This window comes from Nuphar pumila, chromosome 5, assembly GCF_984573655.1.
Source record: "Nuphar pumila chromosome 5, dmNupPumi1.hap1.1, whole genome shotgun sequence".
NCBI lineage: Eukaryota > Viridiplantae > Streptophyta > Magnoliopsida > Nymphaeales > Nymphaeaceae > Nuphar > Nuphar pumila.
In genome coordinates, this window is record NC_143253.1 from 10,564,608 (window position 1) to 10,581,131 (window position 16,524).

Consider the following 16,524-nt stretch of genomic DNA (forward strand, 5'->3'; position numbering starts at 1 on the left):
TTTTTGGGGAAATGGTTTGGAAAAACCATTGCTTCCCACCTTTTTTTAGGAAATGGCTTTGGAAACACCATTGCCTCTCACCTTTTTTGGAGAAAAGGTTTTCGAAAAACTAGTCTCTCACCTTTTTTGAGAAAATACCAAACTTGTCAAAAAAACAAATATGAAGGAATGAAAACCTCGGGCCATCTAAGTCCTTTACCTATACCCAAAGGAGTATGACAATACATTAGCATGGATTTCATTGAATCTATGCCACCGTCTCAAGGAATGGAAGCCATTTTGGTGGTTGTAGATAGACTTTGAAAATTTGCCCATTTCATGCCTTTGCCCAAGAATTATACCACAAAACACGTTAAATCATTTCAAGATCACGTAAGGAAACTACATGGCCTACCAAAAACCATTATGAGTGACCGGGATTCCATTTTTTTAAGTACGTTTCAAACAAAATATTTTCTTCTAAGTGAAACTAAAGTCCTTTATAGCTTTGCATACCACCCACATACCGATGGTCAAACCGAGGTAGTTAATAGATCCTTCGAAACCTACTTAAGGTGTTTTGCTAGCTCCAAACCTACAAGTCAGATTAACTATTTGTCTTATGCTAGGTATTTTTACAACACCACTTATCATTCTAGTGTTAAAATGTCTCCATTCAAATTTTTGTATGGATACCCACCTCCTAGTCCTATTACATATGAACATGGAAGTTCTCAAGTGGTAGAGGTTGATCATACTCTACGAAGTTGAGATGAAATCCTTAGAGTGTTGAAACATAATATTGCAAGAGCACAAGAAAGAAAGAAGATTCAACACAATAAAGGGAGAAAGAATCGAGTGTTTGAAGTTCATGAGTGGGTATGGTTAAAAAAGACATGCACATAAACAAAGAAGCATGTATTCGCAAAAAAATGCTAAGTTAGTACCAAGATACTATGGGTTTTTTCAAATAGAAACTTGCATTGGGAAGTTGGCATACAGACTAAAACTAACCCTAGGCTCAAAAATTCATCCAGTTTTTCATGTCTCACAGTTAAAGTCACATCATAGGAAAATTCCTTAAGAGATTTTAACATTGGAGGAAGGGTTACAACCTCTAAGGATCATAAGAAGTATGCTAAAAAAGAAGGGTAATCAATGGGTAATAAGACTCCAAATTGAATGGGAAAGAGATACTGAAAAATCTGTGTCATGGATGGAAGAAGAAGAGTTCTTCAAACAATTTTCAAGATTTACCTTTGAGGACAAAGGATAGGCGAAGCATGGTGGACTGATGCGACCCACAGTGAATTCGTGCAGACTTGGGGTAGCAGGTTGTATCGGTCAGCACAGTGACGCATCTGAAAGCTGCACTTGCCAGTGCGAGTTATTGTTGGTTGTACAGAAAATGCTGCCAGCAAAGCTTGCCACTTCAGCTAAGTAGTCAGCAAAGTCATTGAGCAAGTCGGTTGCACAGTTGTTAGTGTGCCACATCAGAATGTCCACATTCATTGTAAGGGAGCCTTGGTCGCCACTTCAGCAGGTCGAATTCAATGTATATACGCCTTGAGCTGTTGGGACCACTTGTGGCAGTTAGAAAATAGTTGTGGTTTATTAGTCTGGTTTCTGGTTTTGTTCAGCCTATAAATAAGGTCCATGTCCATCGAATTGTATCTTTTGAAATCATTTTGAATGAAATTGGACTTCGGTTTTTTGGGAAGAGAGAAATCTCTTTTGGTGCCTTGTGCATTCGGTTCCTTTATTTAGAGAAATTCGGTATTTATGTTCAACATTCATCCTTGAGCCAATTTTAGTTGGTTTTAAGCTGACTGAGTTGGACTTGACCTTGATCAAGCACTTCGAGCCTAGATTAGGTCCATCGCAGGTTCGATGAATTGCGGATTCATTCAGAGTTTCCATTGCAACGAAGAAGTCAAGTTTGCAGTGTTGACCTTCATGCAAAGGTGAGTATTTGACGCCTCTTGTCTTTATAGTGAATTTCATGTCAGCGCATTCTCTAATACAATCTTGATTGCATGTGCTGACTCATGACTGAGGACGATCGTGCTGCTGCCATGTAAAACAAATGAACTCTGCTCATCGTAGAGGTCTTCTTAGCTCAACTATAGTGAAGGGAGGCTTTTCCGCTCCAATTCCTTCGCAGGGAGGTTCAACAGTCGAACTCGCTCCAATTCCTCTAGTGGTCTGTTTGTTGGCTGTAGGCTTAATAGCAATATATATATATATATATATATATATATATATATATATATATATATATATATATATATATATATATATATATATATAGCTGCTACAACCTATAGTGGCGACAAAATGTCGCTATAGCCCATTATATTTATATATATTGCCGCTACAGCCAATAGTAGCAACAACAATATAACCGCTATGGACTATAGCAGCGACAAAATTGTCATCCCTATATGCCAATAGCGGTGACTTAAAAGCGCTGATATGGGCCAATAACAACCACTTAAAGTTGCCACTATAGGCCAACAATGGCCAGGTAATTCTTGTCGTTATAAGATATAACAAAATTTAATTCTTGCCATTATCTCTTACAATGATGACTTAATTGTCGTCGTTGTAGGCTAGTCGCCGTTATAAGGACGTCGTTGTTATAGGCTAAGTCACTGCTATTGGGGTGTACCCTTTAACGGTGACCAAAAACTGTAGCCATTATTTATCAACATAGGCAAATACAAGATGACCATTTTTTGTCGCTATTATAGACCTAAAACGGCGACAAAGAGAGCAATAGCGACGAGTTCTTCTAGTGACCCATATTCTTGTAGTGACATATTCAGCCTTGCAAAAAACACAACATTTACCCATACATTCACACACATTTATATTTCTTCAACTGTTTAGAATTTTAAATCTTATAATGAAATACTTGGTTGTCAGAAATTAGATGATCAAAGAGTGGATTCTTATAAAATCAAGCATATAGAACACAACTCTACGGTCATATTTAAGAAAAACATGATAATGATTCAAAGAAATATTTATTGAGCATTATATTTCATCTAATATGTATCATCATATATTTATGTTAATAAAGACATCATAATTGACTTATTGCATATGAATTCCTAATCAAATAAGATTTTTTTTTAAATGCTAAACAAAAATCGTACAACAGAAGTACAAATCAACAAATAGATTGTATATAAATCAAAGTATAAAACAGATTTGTAAAGTATAGCTCTCAAATTGACAAGGTTTCAAAATTTTCAAAACCTATTGATAAATCCAAAATAAACACACCTGTTATCACTTAAAAGTACAATTACAAAAATACCTTTTCCTGTTCATTACGTGAAGCATGGTGTGCTCAGTGCTGTCAACGTTAGTCGTGAAACAGGGTGCACTGTGTGGGTAACAATGTGAAGCAAGATGAGCATTGTGCATAGTGTTGTGCGTAACAATGTGGGTCGTGAAGCTTACATCAATTGCTTACGGTAAAAAAATATCAAAGGAAAATTGCACACAAAAAAAACCCAAAAAAACAAGGCAGCACTGGCACAATAAAACTAGCATTAATTGAGAGAGTGTGTGTAAAACCACCCGACGAAAGCTTCGGGTGGGAAAGATAAAAAAAAAAAGGGATAAGGTAAGGCGGTTTCCCCTATTTGGGGAACCGCCTTCCCCATAATCGCAGGGGGGATTAGGATAAACCTCACCCCCCACGATTGATGGGTGGGGTGAGGTTTATCCTCACCCACCATGAGGGCTCTATAAAGAGACCTCACGGTGAGCCCTCCACCCCGTCGATACACACACACACACAGAGAGAAAGAAAGAGAGAGAGAGAGAGAGAGAGAGAGAGAGAGAGAGAGAGAGAGAGAGAGAGAGAGAGAGAGAGAGAGAGAGGGCATGAAAAAAAAAATCGAGTGAGAGAGGGAGAGAGGCTTACCGAAACCATCGTCGGCGACACCACATGTATGCCATCTTTTTTTCCTTTTCCTTTTCCAGTCGATCAAAGGGCCGACAACCATGGTTGTCGGTGAGTTGCAGAAAAAAAATAACCCTAGCCTAGTTGCTGAGAGAGAGAGGGGAGGGGGGGCTGGCTGTTGGCCCCTCTGCAACAGAGAGAGGGCCGACTCTGGCTGCTGGCCCCTTTCTGCCCTTTTGTTTAATGACTAGGTTGGTCTGGGTGCGACCCAGACCGAACCAAGTGGTTTGGCTCGAATACAAACCGAACCAAAAAAAAAATGTATCGAATCAGACCGACGCAGTCAGATCGAATCGGTCTGGGTATGAACTAGACCGAGTTGGGTCTGACTGGGTCTTCGTTCTCTGTTTGGATCTAGTCTAATTTAGACCAGACCGAATTTGGATCCAGATCAATCCAGTCAGTCTAGACCGATCCGAATTAAACTAGATTCAGACAAATTTGGGGTATGAATCCTTTCTGACAAATATGGATACAGATCAAAACTTGATCTATTTTGGATGAGTGTTGGATCCAGAACAGAACTGAATCTGGTTTGAATTTGTGTTTAGTCCAGATCAAAACTGGATCAGGATCCAACTAGATGAATCAGTTGTTGATCCATATCATAACTGGGTCTAGATCTAGTCTCATAGTTCTAAATATGGATAAGAACTAAATTTGGATCCAACTCATAGCTGGATGGATCAGTTCTAGATCTAGATCCACACTTCTGACATTTTTTGATCCAAATAAAAAATGGATCTTGATCCAGTTTGTGATCAATTATGAATTTTGAGAATCCAACTGAGTTTTTTAACCAAACTCAGATGGGTTGAGACTAGGTTCAGTAAACATACTACTTTAAGCTCAAACCGAATATGATTTTACCTGGGATGAGTCAGGTCAAATCATAAGAGTAAAAATGACCAAATTACTCATATGTGTATCCAATACCCAATTAAGTAAAATGGGCGTAACTTTACATTTCAAACTCACAATTGAGTGAGGTTTGGTGTGTTAGACTCGTATCATAGAGGAGAATATCCTTATTCTCTGGTTCTAATCAAATTAGGAGCACAAAATTGAGGTTTAACGAGTCAACTTAGGAGGGGTATTTCGATAATTTTATCAAATATAAAGAAGTTATGGGTATTAATATAAACATGCGTGTGTGATGATTAGATCCTATTGTTAGAGTCTCTTGAGACTCGATTGCGATCAGAGCACAATATTTGTATTCGAGGTAAAGGATATTACAAATAATCTTAGTTATTAATAAACCATATTTTGTTGCATGTTATGATTGTTGTTGCATACTTAGAAATGTTGCTCTTGAGTGTGAACATAATATACATAAAATGATCATGCATGATATCATTGTAATAAGATGAATATATGTGCATGTTAGTCATGATATGTCATGCATATTATAAAGAAAATATTTTTGTGATAGCATATTTATGTTATAATATGCAAATAACATGTTTTGTGATGAGATTGCGATTAGACTTGAGTCCCTTTATTCTAGTCATGTTATATAAATTTTACATTGAGATTAGCATGCATAACCCCTTAAATCTCAAAAGTGGTGACCAATGAAAATGGCTACCTGGTTCGCAGTCAGAATGCAGTCAACATGGAGAGTGTGTCATCGATAATTTAATGAAGTAGAGACTCTACTTTTTTACATGCTTAGTATGATTCAAGGTTTGAACCCTAATATCATTCTGAGAGTGAGATCTATCCTGATTATTTCATGATATCACTTGTAGGAGAATGAGTGAAACATGAGCTTGAGAGTAAGGTTCAATGTAATGAACTTAAAATATGACTTAGGTTTATATTCACATAGTATTTGGGACTCTAGACAACCATGCTTGGTTTAAAGTCATTATGGTTAGGATATAGCATGAATCCTGCCGAGATTGAGTTTGAGTCTAACCTCACAACTAACTACCGATAGGATCTCCCTTTTTGTTTTACTGCAGTGCCTGGTGATCCGGGGATCACTGGGAGTGTATAGTTCATAGTCTGACCAACATTTTAGAATTAGAGTGTTCTACGCGGGTTGTTACGCCCATACACGGCTATGACCGGTAGTGTTATAGTTTGGTGTGAGTGAGTATTTGTTTGAGAAAGTTAACGGAGAAAAATTAAAATATATAAACCTTGTGTATTGTATTACAAATTAAATTCATATTAAGGGCTTAGAGCCCACTATAGTTGTAAGTTAAAGTCATCATTTGCCTATAATTATTCTTTACTGAGTTGTAGACACACTCCCCATATAATTACAATTGTAGGTTTCAAGCACACTAGCGCAGGCAGGACGTGATCGGCTACTCCGACTTTGCAGCAGAGTACTTGTTAGTTTATTTTTTTGTCATTGAATAGTTATATAATCATTATTTTTGTATGTTATGATTGATGAACTTGGAGAAAGAAATTGAGTTATTAGAAAAGAATGAAAAAAAAATTAGCCATGTTTTTCCTTTAGGAAGTAATACCAACGAGGCTTGGACTCTCGAGGTCCCAGATAGGGGTGTTACATAGAATTGGTGTGTGAAGTAGCGACGGAAGGGGTCGGTGGTGGAGTAGCGGGGGAGACCGAGGTACTTGTAGGATTGGTGTGTGAAGGCACCATGGGCGGCAATTGTTGAGGATCATCCGGATATCCATGTATAGCAGTGTTCTTTGGATGATCGCAGATGGTGCTTTGATTTTGGTTATCAATATGTATGGTTGGACGCTTGTTGACTTGCTACCAATGAGAAAGATCTTGACTATGAGAGAAACTGCCTTGGAAAGGGAAATAACTTTCATAAAAAATCATATGATGACTAATGTAAAATTGACCAGTATCAACATGTAGGCAACGATATCCCTTATTGTTATCGCTATAGCCTAAAAACACACATGGTAGAGACCAAGGAGAAAATTTGTTCTTGGCATAATCACATAAATGCAAAAAACACCTTGTCCCAAAAACATGAAGATATTCATATTCAGGCCCTTTGCAAAATCACTTCTCATATGAGGACGTCATTTTTAATGCAGAGCTGGGTAAGAGGTTGATTAACCAAATGATCGTGAGAAAGCTTTTACCCAAAATTTTGTAGGCAAAGTAGCATAAAACATCATGGCAACGCTCCGCTCAACAATACTACGATGTTTCCTTTCCGCTCATCCAATTTGTTCGGGCGTGTATGGGTGTAAACACCCCAAATTTTTAAGGTCTTTTCCGGACACCCCCTTTCACATATGTCGACCCCTGTAGATCAGTGTATGATTTTAAACCCTAGGTCTATTCCAGTTTAGAGGCCATTCTACCCCCTTTTTGTTAGTAAAATTACCACTTTACCCCTAGGTCACCTTAGACCTCTGTCAGTTAGACCCAACCAAGCTCATTTTAACTTCAAAAGAGTTAGAATGCCAGTCATTTCTAGCTCTCCTAACCTCACGATGAGTAGTGTCGGTTCATTTCCTAAGAAATGAGCGCATTTCTAGCTTGAATCCAAGCCAATTGTTTCTGAGTCAGTTAATTCCAGTTGACCTCATTTCCCTAAGTCTAACATGAGCTTACCAGGAGTTCAAGTGATCCAGTTTTAGTTCAAACTTGCTTCCCACAGTCTTGGAGTCCATTTTAGCTCATTTCAGATAAAATTGAGCTAATTCTTGCCAGCCAAGTTAGTGTTTAAGCTTCAGATTTAGTTCACTTCAGTATATTTGAGGATCATTTCAACTCAAACCCAGTACACTCTCGTTACTCACTTCACTTCAGTGTGTATTTTCATCATTTCACTGAGAATTGTATTGTTTTTCGATCATCCAGTCTAGGAATCTAGTTAAGTCAGTGTCTTTTTAGCTCATCTGAGTTTAGAAACCCTAGAACCCAGTTTAAATCAGTTCTGCCCAGTGTCACTCTTCACTCTGCAGGGCGAAAAATCATTTCTTGATCATTTTTAATTAGAAAATCAATTCGATCATTTTTTTAAGCTGGGACAATTGTGAATCTGGACTCGGATCAGTCCCTTTATCTGATATTTTATCCAAGTATGAGATTCAATTCATGAATCGGATCCAATACCGGCTCTGATATCTGATATCCATTCTCTATTCTAAACCTGGATCTTTTACTCAATTCACTGTATTATCTATATCCATAGTCCAATTTATTTTCTGAACCTGAATTATCTCATCAAATGTCCAAAATCCAATCATTTGTCATCTCAGATCCGTTCTTCGATCCAAGATCCATTTTCACTTTATTTTTTGATCCAGGATCCACTTTTTAAGTCCATCTCTGATCCGAGAGCCATTTCATTTGTTTTATCAAGATCCAAGATTTATTTTCTAATTCAATAAAAATTTTGAAACTTGTTAATTAAATCTAGAAGCCCTATCTCCCGCCTAAAAATTATTATAAATAGGGCTTCATGGTGGACGTCCAGCCATATGAGTGTTCTCGCCGTTGGCTTCCTCCTCAAGCCCAAGCTAAAATCCCTCTTCTTCTTCTCTCTTGTTTATTTTCATTTTTTCTTGTTTATTTTTCCATGGTGTCACCCCTTTTTCTTAACTTTCTTCTTCTTTCTTTAATCTATTTTTTGTATGGTTGCATCAATGGCTGATCCGGCCACCGGTAAACCCTCAGCCTCTTGCTTTTTTCATATTTTTTTATGTTCTTTTTATCGACTTCATCTCAATCAATAAGAAGATGGAGATTCAACCTTTCATAGATCGAATCCCCTCTTCAATCGACTACATCAAAGCAAAGCAAATCCCATGCTATTTTTGTTTTCTGTATTTTTCTTTATTTTATTAGCATATTAGATTTAGTTTTACATTATTTTATCCATAAAAAAATTTAAAAAAAAAAATTGTATTTGTGTTTTTCTTTTTCGTTTATGCATGTTAGATCAAATTCTTGAATCTTGTGTGACAGTACTGCATGAATCTTGATTTTGGCCATGCGTTAACAACGTTATTTCAAGTACGTATTTTTGTTGTTTCGATCTAAATTTTTTATAAAAGTTATATACATATATTTGCATAAATCTGGCAAAATTGTATAATTTTTGGGAATCTGACGACCCATTTATAAATTTAAGAACCGAAACCTGTTTTCTGCACCGTCAAAACCTGTGCAGAATCAAGAGCAACTTGTCGGAGTCATATCTTCCTAAACAGAGATTGTATTTCAAATCTGTAAAAATTGGAGCCTTTGTCTACATATCTAGTTTATTCTGTGTGATTTTTGTGTTTTTTGATGATCATTTATTATTTTAGTTTCACCCAATATCAAAGCATACTTTTCTTTAATCGTCAGGCACGATTCAGATCCAGGTTCATCTTACCAGAGTAATATCTCCCTAACTAGAGATGATCTCTCTGATCCATAAAAAGTGATCGATCTGCATGCATATTTAGTTTTTGTCATGTGATTTTGGTATTTTTTTCAGATCGTTTATTATTTTCTTTTAACCAAGAACCAGAATCAGCTTTTCTTGAATCGTTAGGCACTGGTCAGAATAATGTGCATCTTGCCGAAATCATATCTCCCTGACCGGAGATGATTTTTTCAATACGTAAAAAGGGTTGTTTTAATTAATATATCTAGTTTATTCCTGTTAAATTCCATGATTTTTCATCATTGTTTGATATTTTATTTTGATCTGATACCATAACAGGTACAAAATAGCATGTTTAATGGCTTATTTCCTTTTTTATTTAATATTTGTTTCTTGAATAATCATAAAAAAATATTTTTCGATTGTATGTTGTTTTTAGGATTGTTAACAGTGTCCATGTCGATTTTCATAATTTTTAGAGGTCATTTTATATTTTATTTAGCGGTTTTACAAAAAATGGATTCCCGTAGAGTCGTGTTTTACTGAAATACGAGCAAAAAATTAATCTTTTTTCTATTATTTAATCTTTTTTATAAAAGTTTTTTTTTTTAGAATCTGATTATCTTCATAATCATGTCAGGGTACTCTCCACCCGATTTGACATCGTTTTGAATTTGTTTAGTCTTCAGATTAAGCGTATTTCAAAGATCTTTTCTGAAAAACCCTGATTTTTAACCCTATTTTGCAATTAGTGTCAACTTTCAAGGGTAGTTTAGCCTTTTATCCTCGATTCTGAGTTTTTTTTTTATAATCAGTTTATTATCATTGTTTATTAAATCATGCATCATCCTTTATTTTATTTAGTTTAATTTATTTTATTTTATGAATGCATGAAAAAAAGTCTTATTACGGGCAAATATCCCTCAATTACCAAATATTGTTGGATAAATCCAGAAAATCCAACATATTTCTTCTAATATGTTTGATAATTTTGCAGGAAATCTCAATACTTTATTTTATTTATTTTCCATTTTTTTATTTTATTATTCAATTATTCAATGTAAATTATAATCAAAAGCCAAAAATAGTGGTTTTTTTTCATAGATTAGGGTTGCATCTGCATATAGTTTATTTTCTTAGTATTAATTGCTATGGTTAATGATTCATATACATTTTCCTATTCTATAATGGTGAAACACGGTTGACACATGCACCTTCTTTTAAGAAGTTAATAAACTTAGTGGAGTTCGTATGTGGTCATAATCAAAATACGAATGAAATTCCGATTTATCATCTTCTTTTAAGTTATAAACAACATACACTCTTAGGCTATCTTAAAAAAATATTACATATTTTCAACACTTTTATTACAAAACCCTCCTTTTATTATTTAATGGGATATATTCGCCAATGCAGAGACATATAACCAGAACCTAGTGAGACATGTGGTGCAAGGTACACCAAAGAGACTGGGGAATTTGGAGACTTATGTGTTTGCTTTGTTTAATGAGAACAGGAAGCCTGATGGTATAGAGCAGAATTGGGGGCTCTTCAACCCTAACAAGCAGCTAGCCTATGAGATCAGCTTCTCTTAAGGGTCCAAAACTTTGTCTGTTTTGCTAGTTATGAGTCTTGGTTATGTGTAGAGTGGTGTGATAAAAATGGTTTTTGATTTAGTTACATTATATGATATGATGAAGCTAATGTCAAGACCCAAGTTTTATTAATTGCTTTCAAAAGTAGTGGTGAAATGGGGAGGAATAGAAGGTAAGAAAAAAAGGCCCTATCAAATATCCTTGTATTACTGCATCACCAATACCAATCATATTCTTGTGGAAGGGTAATTATTGACTCTCTTATAATTGAAGACAGAGCACTTTGTTGTCGAATTGATTCTTTTTCATTTTTCTCCAACAAAAGAACAAGTCATGGCCCAATCCTTGCTTGTCTAAACTTTAGCTGAGGTGATCTTATATCAAAAAATAGTGATATGTGGATTCGGGAAAAACTTGCCAAGGCAATATCTCCCTCGTCGAAGATTCGATCGATGATACATAAGTTGCAGTGTCTTCGTTATTCTGTGTAGTATTTTCTGTAACATTTTAAAATTTTTAGGCATCTGTTTGCTATTTTTCCTCTGACATAAAGTAAAATTGGTTTTACAGAGCTCATTATGCAATGTCTAAACCCTAGATCGACTTGTGCAGATCGTATCTCCCTCACCAAAGATCCGATCGATGATCCATAAAAAGGAGTATTTTTATATGTGTATCTACTGTCATTTTCTAAAATTTTGTAATTTTTTAACACAGTTAGCTATATTTCTCTATACCCAAAACTGGATGTATTTATTTCAACTCGTTATATATTCGCTAGAATCAAGCATATATTGTCGAAGCGATTACTCCATAACCGAAGATGATTTTTTCGATCTTTAAAAAAGAAAATCTTTGTTTTTTTGTCTAGTATCTCTATGTAAATTTTTATGAATTTCCATGGTGATTTAATACCTGATTCAGGTCTAACACTGTGACAGATACGTGCCGATAGGCAAAATCGCGTATTTTAGGGTTTTATTCAGTTTTCGTATGAAAGTAATGTCAAAAATATATTTTTTTGAATGCAGTTTAATTTTAGGGTTATTAGAACTATCCATGTCATTTTTATGGATTTTTTAATTCATTTGATATATTATTTCATTAAATCATGAAAACAGGGTGCCCGCGGAGTCCCGGTTCAAGTAAAACACAGATAAAAATTACTATTTTGTGATATTTTGATTTTTTTTATAAAAAAATTATGTTTTTAATGTTTGATCATGTTTATAATCATGCTAGGATGCTTCACACCCGATTTGGTGTTTATTTGAATCCATTTGAGCCCTAAATCTAAAGTTTTACCAAAATCTTTTTTGAAAACCCTGATTTCAAGGCTATAGTCTTGTTTTTAGGGGTATTTTTGTCATTTTTCTTCAAATTCCGAATTTTAAAGTTGTTTATATTTATTATTTCTTCAATTTTATATCATATTTTATTATGTTTATCTCAGGAAAATATGTAAAGAGTCTTATATCCAGATAAATCCAGTAATTTCCATATATTATTGGATAAATCCAGAAAAGCTGACATATCTTCACTGACAAGTTTGCTAGTTTTGCAGGGACACTTAATGCAGTATTTTTATTTTATTTTTCTTTATTTTAATTCAATTAGTGGTATAAATTAAATGTAAATTTGAAATAAGAATTTACTTTTTCTACTTAGAATAAGGTTGCATTGCATATAGTTTATTTCTTTCAATAATGTCAATGTGTGATGAATGATGATTCATATACATAATCAAATTCACTATGGTCTACACGAATGACACATGCACTAGCTTCTAAAGAGTTGATAAACTCGGTGAGTTTCGTATTTATGACCATAGTCAGAATACGAAGGAAACTCAGATTTATCATCTTTTTTTAAGCCACAAATGGCCTATACTCTTAGGCATCTTAAAAAATCATTGTATTTTTTCAAAGTTTTCTAAGTATTTCCTCCTTTTAGAATCAAATGAGCTATATTCAATGAGTATTTGTGGCCATAATCAGGGATATGTAAAGAATTTATTTTATCTAAATTCTATAAGGCACAAAAATTCTTTTTATCAATGTTTTTCCTTAAATTCTTTAGAAAATATTTTCTCAAATTGCATTCTATGAACATCTCAAAATTTTCAAATTTTCAAAAAAATTTGTTTTTGAATCCATGCCTTAGACAATCTTATATCGAAAAATAGCGACGGATTAGCAACGAAAAATTTTCGTGTCAAAATCCGTCGCTAAGTAGCAACTTCCGTAGCGATAAAAAAATTATGTCGCTAATTTGTCGCTAAGTTGCGACGGAGTTTGACACAAAACTTTTTCGTCGCTAATCCGTCGTTAATTAGCGACAGAATTTGAGACAAAATATTTTCGTATCTAATTCTGTAGACTTAACGATGACTAATCCGTCGTTAATAGACTTAACGATGACTAATCCGTCGTTAATAGACACAAAATATTTTCGTCGCTAATCCGTCGTTAATAGACTTAACGATGACTACTTTTCTCTCGCTAATCCGTCACAACTTTGCGACAAAAATAATCTATCGTCAATTTTTGCCGCTAATTAACGTTTTTCTTATAGTGGAAACTGCACCTGACAGGAAGACCTGGTCTTAGATTCATTATTTACTACTATTTTGCACGAACATTACTCGTCTCTGATTAATGTGTAATAATTATGTTTTTGGTCCTCTCTTATTAACATTAACATGAATAAATATGTGACGCAACCAGCTTCATTTTTCTTTGTTTGATTGTAGTTGATGTCAGATTCTCAATTCTTTTCTTTAAAATCAATCATGTCCATATGAACTAATAATATTGTTTTAGAAGATTGGCACAAAAAGATTAATGTTTCTTTTCTTTTGGGATAACTAAGAAAAAAACCCTCCTTACTCGTGAACTCATTGGTGTAAAAAGTATAATTTCTGAAATCTGCCCCCATGCCCAAAATCACAAATAGATAGATTTGTTAGAACCTTTTTACCCTTTGCATGTCCAAAACGGACAAAACTCGCTCATCTGGTAGGCTATCACAAAATCAAAATCCACACGTTTTTTTGCAGATGTCATGAAGATTGCATAATCATATTTGCAAACATACTATTAAACTCAAACATCGTAACTTCACAAATACGCATATATAATATGAAATCCTTAGCTTCAACTTGTGGGTCTCCTAAGTAAAGGCCTTCATTTCCTTCCTTTGGTTCATGCAAGAATTTTCAGCAAAACGTGTACCTCACCCATGAGGTGCATTTACTTTCACCTCATTCTTCATGTTAATTTGACGATGTTAACACCTTTGCATAGACCAAGTTCGTATGTCAAGCTTATCTGGATCATATCTGACCCAAACACTGATACATTTAATGAAGGGGTTGTACCGATTATTGGGCCGGGACTTCATGGATTATCTGGTATGTAAATGACATCAATCCTAAGACAAATTGATGACCGGCAAGGGTTAATCCAGGATAAACCCAGGTTCGAATCTGAATCTGTTTAGGCAATATGTGATTAGTCAGATTTGGTATTGACGACATCCGATCCGAATGTGAGCCGATTACATCCCTGTTTGCCGTTAAATCGTTTTCAGATTAGCAAGTTTTGTAGTTGGAAAGTTATGTTCTCGTGCATGCTTATCTAACTTCTGTGTTTTGAGAATGGCATAAGCTTCCAAATCTAGAGGAAGCGACTGCCTTGAAAAGTAATTGCTTTGATTACTGGATCCATAATCGGCCCAAAGTGCATCGCTGAATCTGGGACAGTGCTGCCCCATCTTATGGTTTGTAAACCCAACGCGTTTATCTACTTTAGATTAAGGGTGTCAATGGGTCGGGTTTACCCAGACCTAACCCGAACAAAACCCTATAGGGTCTGGACCCAAAGGTCTGATTAGTACATGGACCCCGGTATAGTTTATACCAGACCCTGGACCGACCCGAGTTCTGATTAAGTCTCACAAAATTTTAATGTAAAAATGACAAAAAAAATATTGTTTTACGAGGTATATATATATATATATATATATATATATATATATATATATATATATATATATATATATATATATATATATATATATATATATATATATGGCCCGAGTCTGGTTCATATAGTTCTTATCGGGTCCAAGTATGGTTTCTCTTTTGGTGGGTCTGATTAGACTTGGGTCCGGATCCATACCATACACGAAAATTGGGCCAAGTCTGGTTCTACCTGGGTCCGAACCAAACCCGACCCGTTGACACTCCTACTTTAGACCCATTAGATGGCAGGTCAGCCGCATCTGTTTTATAATACTGATCCCATCTTATGACATATAATATATGATCTATCTGTGTTGATCCTTTGTCGTCCAACCAACTGTTAGGATTAGTCCATATTTTCATTGGGAACGTGGACTGGTCTCAGCTATCAGTAAAAGTTAGTCTGCTGAACCTTTCACAAAATATGGGGGATCTCTTTGAAAAATCAATCATAAGCTGAGGCTCTAGGGCACATTTGGAAGCAAGAAAGATGTAGGAAAAGTGATGCAAAATGAAAAAACCCTACTGATTTTCTGACCCTTCCAAAGGAGAGAAACTTTTTAGCTGAGAAAGATTTTCTAAAAAGTATACTTTTTGATAGGAAACATTCCTCTGTGGAGGAGGTGGTGGTTATCAATTTCATTCTTTAGTGCAAATACTAAGGAGAGAGGACCTCACTTTCCATCTCAGATGTATAAACTAGAATCGACCGAGAACAAGGGTTCCTCATCAAGGCTTACGTCGAAGCATGCTCGTAGTAATTATGCCCAATCTCCCACCTGCCCACTATGGACCAAGGTTTTTTTACCTTAGCCTGGCCCATAATGTAATGGACCTGATACGACTGGGCCATAGGTCATCATGCCTGACTATAACGTGCTAAATGGGTTTTTCAGGAATTTTTTGTATTATTTTTAAAAATTTTGACAATGTCCTTGACTTTATAGGGATAAGCTCTTGTAGTATTTGATTTGAACACATGTATGTGTTTTTATAAAGTTTGAAAGATCAACGCCCAAAAATCTTCATAAATTTTTTAGCCTCCAAATATCATTTTTCCAGTGAAAAAGCATGAACGATGTGTCAATTCTTAGCAAATCGGCCATGTTGAACACATCTAAATGGTTAAAACTAGGGCTGAGAAACAAGTGGGCTGCTCGTGGCTCGGCTTGTAAAAAGCTCGTTCAAACTCGTAAAATAGGTACGGCAAGCTGAACAACAACATAAGGTGCTCGAATCGGCTCGACTTGTACAATCGTGTTAGGTAGTAAAAAAATTTATTTTAGATAGTATATGTAAAATATATGATTGAACTATTTGGTTTGCAAAAAATGGGTTTAGTGGTATAATCTTATCACTTCTACCTGGCTCGCCACAAGACCGAACCAATCTTGAACACTTCAATATCCTTAGTTAGAATTGTGAAAAAATCACCAGAAAACATAAAAACCTCATTTAGCATGTGCTCATATATATATATATATATATATATTTGGGAGTAGCTGCCTACACCGATTCGTGCCTATCGCTGCCTAAGGGGCTTTAGGAGGGTTATTTTTCCTGTTTGCCTCCACTCTGACATTACAAATGTGTTCCACATGTTTGATTTGATAAGAA